The sequence below is a fragment of the Poromitra crassiceps genome (genome assembly GCF_964638095.1).
Source record: "Poromitra crassiceps genome assembly, chromosome: 14".
NCBI classification, from domain to species: domain Eukaryota; kingdom Metazoa; phylum Chordata; class Actinopteri; order Beryciformes; family Melamphaidae; genus Poromitra; species Poromitra crassiceps.
In genome coordinates, this window is record NC_139633.1 from 19,762,832 (window position 1) to 19,768,831 (window position 6,000).

Here is a 6,000-nt window from a genome sequence, read left to right on the forward strand (position 1 = left end):
TTTTTTTTTTGACCGCCAGGTGGGCGTTCCTGGCAGCACGTAACGCCCCTTGAAAGCTATGAATAGGATAAGACCTTATCAGATCGACCAAAAGCCAGATTTTATTTGAGAGACTTTTGTGTGAAAGTCTTTTGAAATGCTCAATCAATTTGGCATCCATAGTCTACTCTAGATTAATGCCCTATGGAGTCATTTTGGGAATCCCTAATTGATTCTCAAGATCGCTGATCCACATGTTACTTTACTAGCTAATTATCTTGCATGTCACTTAATTGTAAACAAGTATGATGATTTATTAACATCCAGGCCTAAAGGTTGAATATGAATCTAATTAAAAGGGAATTCAACGTGTCTTCTTGACTCCACTGCCCCATAAGGAACAGAAATGTTTTAAATCAAATCCATCATAGTGTGAATTTGACATGATTATACAACATTGCCTTGTGGCATAGAGGGACAGACTGTTCTGCTTTATTCTGACACTCGCTCTTAAGGGATCTTTACTCGGAGAAACCGAGTAATCGCCGTATTAGTTAAATATGTAGAAATGTTGAGAGTAATGTCAAGGTGATATTTTGAATGCTTACTGATGAATCCTTTTGTGCGTGTGAGAGATAGGAATCATTGAGCAAGGAAGGCACATACAGTACACTGTTCTTTCACTTCCTCTGTAAGGCTAATAACAGTGTAAACTGGAAAACACTTTCCACAGTGAGATAATACAATCACAGAACGACTTACAAAGAGGAGGGGTTGCAATTGTGATTTCAATTAGGGAGACTCACCTCAGTAGTAAATGTTAACACAATATTTATTGAATGAAAATGTGAATGTCCACGTTAAGGGATCAACTTTAAGGGATCAGTAGAGGATAATGCAGCCAATTTGACATTGATGGCGGTGATGAGGAGGACGAGAATGGTTCTATCTGTGGCTTTTCAACAACATAATGAGATGGAATGATAAGACCGTTGACTGAGACATGCTTGATTACAGCTGTGTGTTGTTAGCTGAGCTCTCATTTGGTTCTGACTTGGTCCACACACACGTCTGTAAAGCCACAGTCTGTATTCTGCAGTATGGTGCCCTCTATTGAAATACTGCCACTCTAACACTACCGCTTTGTTTACAGAGAGATGTGTTGGTTTGCAGATGGGTTTGAACATCTCTGTTCAATCCATCATAAAACTACAGTTGTCCCCGATCCAAATAGATTAGATTACTTAGATTACCCCTCCTTTCTCTCCTAATCCACAACTAGTCTGTGAGCCAGTAGGGTTGGTCGGTACCATCTTGGGGGATTCACTTTCATACTGATTTTTGGCAAGGTATACATACACACCTGTAGCTTCTTAAAGCTCAAGGAGCACACTGGGCCCAGGTGTACCCAATCAGCCTAGCGACCCCAACATTAACCAGGCTCCTGCAAGCAAGACAGGGCCAGGAGAGTGGGAGGCATGTCACAAAAGCTTTATCAGATGGGGGACCCTGCGTCAAAATCTTATCAAATGGGGGTCCGTCCGTGGTTTAATTTGTGTCAGTTTAGGCACCAATTGTTTTGTTTTTTCTCAATTGGGAATTGCTTCAAAATGCCCCCATTCTATGGGGTGGTGTTGTACAATCTCTACAACCCAGTTTCCCTGGGGTTGTAGAGATTACTTGCAAAACCCCAAACTGACTTTATTCTCAGAATCCTGATTTAAAGTTATAATCTCAAAGATTTTCATAAAAAAAAAGAAAGAAGCAAAAGTCACTGTCTATCTAGTAGTGTGTTAACACAATGGTGATTGAGGCTGTGGTCCATTGATGGAAGCCTAAGTTCGCAATATATAGTGACATTATGTGACATTAGTAATGTCATATAATGCAACAGTTTGGATCTCACCTGCAATTACCACTCATCGCCATAGGTGTCACCCAAGAGAACAACACAAATCTTAGAGATTATCACTTTAAACTCGGAACTAAAAAAAAAAGATAGCAAGTGACCCTAATCATCTTCAGTAGTTTTAAATTTTTATTTATTTTCCCTAAGGTTGGGAACCACTGATTTCTGTCATTATGACAAGCAGTGCTCTAGTCTGGCTGCGCTCGGGAGAACAGAGGTGAGCATGACATCAATTACAGCTGTGAAAAGTGTGACTTTGTGCAGCTGTGGTGAATGTGGCTTCAGCTGTTCAACGTGTGAATGTGACTGAAACTGTAGCAGTCATGGTTCCGTCTGTGGCTGTGCCAGGGTGAGCAAGCGTCCAGCGATGTCTGTGGTGGTCCTTTCAGTAGCTTCCAATGCGCCTCTGCCTTGACCACATGAGGGGATCTTTAGCTGTGACCAGCTGCTCTCGATTGGTCGGTCGGCCCACAAAAAGTTCATCACCCTTGAGCGGCCACAGTTTTCGCCCTAGGAGGATGGAATTTGGCACAGGGGTCAGGTGTGTGTGTGTGTGTGTGTGTGTGTGTGTGTGTGTGTGTGTGTGTGTGTGTGTGTGTGAGTAAAGGTGTGTGTTTGTGTTCATACCAATTGGCTAAAAGGGGGCGTGGGGGGCAAATTTCAAAATGCTGGTTTGCAGGGGCAGAGGGCTGAAATTTGGCATGGAGGTCAAATGTGTGAAGGTGTGCCTTGTGTTCATGCCATAGTTCATGCCAATAGACCCTTCTCACGGGGGCCATTTTGTGTCGAGAAGCCAGGGTAAACACAGGTGCAAGCAAAACACTAATGAGGGTTTCCAACTTCAAGGGAGTCAGGATTCAAGGACTGGGAAGGGGGAGTGGCTAGGTGTATCTGGGTGGTGGGAAGGGGGCTGTGCTCAGGAAAGGGGCAAAGCTAGGGAAAAAGGGCCGTGCTAGGGATAGGAAGGTCTAGTGTCCTCTAGAGAGAGAGTGGCGTCAGCGGAGGACCAAAATGCATGACTCGTTAGCCAATGAACGGCCAGGAAGGGGTCTCGCACTACTTTTGAATGCTAAAATAAAGCTGATAATGTACAATTTGCTCAAAATAAAAATGAAAACTTTCAAAGTACAACACAAACTGTGCATTTTCCTGCAACTCGACAGCGCTGCTTAATCCAGAAACTTACTTCCTGGAACTCTTGAGAGTAAAAAACGAGTCCATTGGAGTGAATGGAGATGTTGCGACTCTTCTATATACGTACATGGCTCTGGGAAGATCATAGAGATTCAGGGTATGAGGGGTGGGTAGGGGGAGTGGCTAGGTGTATCTGGGTGGTGGGAGGGTGCGTGGTCAGGGAAGGGGGCGGGGCTAATGAAAAGGGGCCATAGCCTATGGCCCCTTTTCATTAGCCCATAGCTAGGGATAGGAAGGTCATAGAGCCGGGATTCGAGGGGTGGGTAGGTGGAGCGGCTGGGGGGATGTGGGTGGTGGGTCAGGGTTATGGTTCTGCTCCGACTCACAACACCTCCTTGTGCAGGATAGATGCAGTGTCAAAGTCATGGAGTGAATTCACATGCTACAACAACACAGACCCCAAATGAATGGAGATTGAGGTCATTTGCCAGACCGAGGCTAACCTCTCCCTTTGCACAGTGTGAGGTAGAATGGACAGATTGGACCGGGTGCACGCGAGCACGCGCGCGCGCATGTGTGTGTGTTGGGGGGAGGGGGGAGTGTGTGTGTGTGTGGGGGGGGGGGGGGTTAGGAGAGTGGATTATCAATCTGCTTTACATTTGAAAGTAATTAGAATTCTTCATTTCTTTTTGAAGCCCTGCAGAAAGACGCGGGGAGGTGGTGGGGGTGACAGGTTAATTGAGGAATAATACCCTTCAGAATGATGGATTTTGGTGACTTGAGATGTCAGAATCCATTATAGGAAATTTAAATTTGCAATTAAAGTGGGAGGTTGGGTGCAGAATTCTTCCATTGTAATTCCCCCTTGCCTCCTCCCCTGTTATTATTAATGTTCTGTATTAAACGTCCGGCCCCTCTGTTCTCTACTTTGCCCACTCACCAGCCCAAACACAGTGTGCCAAAAGCAGGCTTAATTAATGATCTCATACATACAGTCACTGCCGTTACAGAACAGGGATGCTGGACTAGAGGGACATTGCATTGAGTAATTGAAAATGAGTAAGAGACACCTTGCCATGTTTCTCAAAAATACACAGTGTCTTGAAAATCCATGTTTCTGTAAAGAGTGTTTGTTCACTGTGTGATCAAAATTTATAATTCTCAGATTCCCACTTCGTTCTGTGGGAATTCGGGTCAGATCGGATATTTTGATTTAAAAAATCCGCCTTCTCTCCCATTTTCTCCCCAGTTGTACTTTCAATTCCCCCTGCTGTCGTTGCTCCACACCCTCTGCCGATCTGGGGAGAGTGATAGACTAGCACATGCTTCCTCCGATACATGTACAGTCGCCAGCTCTGATTCTTTTCACCTGACAGTGAGGAGTTTCACCGGCAGGATGTAACGCGTGGCAGGATGAACGCTATTCCCCCCAGTTCCCCTTCCCCTGAACAGGCGCCCCAACCGACCAGAGGAGGCACTATAGTGCAGCGACCAGGATTCATTCCCCACCCGCAGACACGGCCAATTGTGTCTGGACTCTGTACCGCTGCTGGGAATTGAACCTGGGTCTCCGTGGTGGTATAGGCGCGTGCTTTTGCCTACCAAGACACCTCAGTGAGATCGGATATTTAACCTGAGTGAAGTCAGGTGGTCTTTGGCTGCAGACTGCAGAAGACTAGACTGGAATAGGACAGACAGAGACTGTAACATGATCAAGATAAGCAAGTGATTAATGGTGAGGATACTTGTGCCACTCCTCACCTGTTTACACAGATCATGAACTGCTGAGCCTGACGAACAAGTGGTTGACGTCGACAGTTGTGTCAATAAATTTCAAATGTAAAACTTTCACCACCTGCCACACTCTGCATGTGTGCGTGCATGTGTCCCTCTGGGGCCACTGCTTTCCTCTGCGTCTCCCATTCAAACGGTTTAATGTACAATTTGTGAACAACATGCTGCTTTATGTTGAGACATGATTGAGACTGAATAGCATTAGAAAGCTGACATTATAAATGCTGCTGTGCCCTGTTGACTTCGGAGAAACATGGTGATACAGTGCTATACTGTAGATGCATGAAGGCTGCTTCTATAGCTACATTTCTTTTGCATAGCATCACATTTTGTGAACTCACTTAGTTTTACAAAACAAAATATCTGATCAAAATACTATGATCAACAATTACACCATTAAGCTTACCTTGGATTTTGGCACAAGGGATCGTAACATCTTGTCCCGTGTATTAATGAATAGACTCGATTATATTAAATTAGAAGGAGAAGCAGCAGAAAATATGATATAAGGATATAGCAAATGGGGGTTGAGAAAAGTATGGCTTCCAGCATTAGCAGGATAGCAGAATAATTTAGAGGCTGTGAAAAAGGTGAAACATTCTCCTACATAGTCAGCATGCTTTATATATCAATTAGAGGGATTGACAGTATTAGGATGGAGGCCTACTAGACCCTTGGTACCAGGTGGTGCAGCTTTGTCCCTGCACTGCAATAAGAGAGAGAAAGGACTGATGATGACGTACAATATTTGGTGACTGAAAATAGAGAGGAGTGAATAAATGCAGCATCTCTGTCTCCTTGTGAAGACTATCTTCAGCAGCAGCAGCAGCAGCAGCACATTAACGCCACTATCAGCTACTATATCACCAGTCAAGCTGACGAATGGGAGACAAGCGCCTCTCAAATATTCAGGGTGGTGGGATAGTGAAGGGGTGGTAATGGGCGATGGGGTGTGTGTGTGTGTTGTGTGTGTGTGTGTGTGTGTGTGTGTGTGTGTGTGTGTGTGTGTGTGTGTGTGTGTGTGTTGCGGGGGTTGGTAATGAAAAATAAAACATTTTGTTTTCTCCCATTTTGGCGGTGGGACTTTGTGTAAAATTGGTGGGAGAGATGTTATAGTAATAGAAAAGAGAAAATGTTACAGTAGCACTTTACATTAATTGGGTAAAATCATATAATTACCAAAG